A 1,350-nucleotide genomic window follows, 5' to 3' on the forward strand; every position below is an offset into this window, starting at 1 on the left:
ACAAATGAATACGCGAATAACTTTCCATAAGCAGTAGCAGAGCCTGTTTGGATGTGACCCTAGCCTGTGTTTTCAGAGCCCTCAAGACCACAAGTGGTACATAAGTGGGATTAAAATTTTAAGATCCTGGATGGAGCTTGAAAGCATGACAGCTTTTCTTTCACGATTTTGAGTCATAGTGTCACGATGTAGCCCAGGCTTCCCTTGAACACTTGTCACCAAATTAGGGGTTCATTTTCTTCCCATTCAATGCCTCCGTTTCTTTTATAATCAATGTATTAACATTTTGAAGTTTCATTCATCTTAGAACAAGTTTCAGGGCTGGAGAGATGGCCTAGCAGTTAAGGCGCATGCCCGAGAAGCCTAAGGACCCAATTTTAGTTCTCCAGGTTCCATGTAAGCCAGATGAACATGGTGGTGCATGAGTCTGAAGCTCGTTTGCAGTGGCTACAGGTTCTGGCACACCCATCTCTCTCTTGCTCTCAATCTCTCTCGCGTGCGCACGCTCTCTGTTTCAAATAAATAAAAATAAATCTTAAATAAAGAACAAGTTTCTGTAAAAATTGTATTGTCTTATGAAAACACTTCAACATTATATTGTAGCCATTTAAAAAGATTGTAATGACCTCAGTTGTCCTTAAGCCTCATGTAACGGCATCACTATTGCCAGCTGTTTCTAAATGTCTGAGGAAACACTTTCAGATAACCAGATTAACCGGCCAGCTCACGGCCTTCATTCCTTTAGGTACAAAATGATGATCACAAAGCAGAGCGTATTGTCCAGCTCTAAAGCACTCTCCAGAAGTCACTAGCTTCAACCCTCATGGCTTTGCCTCTCTGAGCCCCTAGTGTGCTCTATATAGCCCTGTTTTACCAGCTATGGAACACAGCCCATTAGTGGGTTCTGAAATCAGTTTGGTGGTATGCCTAACATTTAACTTTAAAAAAAAATGAAATAAGGAAATAAGATAATGAAGAAAATATAAGGACATTCCACTTTGTTAAGGGTATCACCCTGAGAAAACGAAATGTTTCTATTTCACATGCAAAAGCAGGCATGTATATGCACAAACATGTCAGCTAAATTAAAGTGGTTTTCTTACTGTGAATGTGATAGGAAACTATTTATTTATTTGAGAAAGAACAGGGAAGAGAAAGCATGAGTACACCAGGAATCTCTGCCACTACAGATGAACTCCAAACATGTCTGACATGCCTGGCTTTATGTGGGTATTGTGGAATTAAAACCAGGTTGTCAGGCTTTGCAAGTAAGTGCCTTAAATATTGAGGAATTTCCCCATTCCAGGAAATATTTTAAATGCCATAAGCTACCAAGACCTAGTGGGTATA

General features: G+C 40.0%; 1 non-coding gene across 1 annotated transcript; it reads right to left on the minus strand.

The window, feature by feature from the left end:
* Positions 1–595: 595 nt before the first annotated feature.
* On the minus strand, positions 596–726 carry LOC123460531. Its single transcript, XR_006637075.1, has one exon. It is a non-coding gene; the product is annotated as a small nucleolar RNA SNORA33 (small nucleolar RNA).
* Positions 727–1,350: the final 624 nt, after the last annotated feature.

This window comes from Jaculus jaculus, chromosome 4 (genome assembly GCF_020740685.1).
Source record: "Jaculus jaculus isolate mJacJac1 chromosome 4, mJacJac1.mat.Y.cur, whole genome shotgun sequence".
Lineage (NCBI taxonomy): Eukaryota > Metazoa > Chordata > Mammalia > Rodentia > Dipodidae > Jaculus > Jaculus jaculus.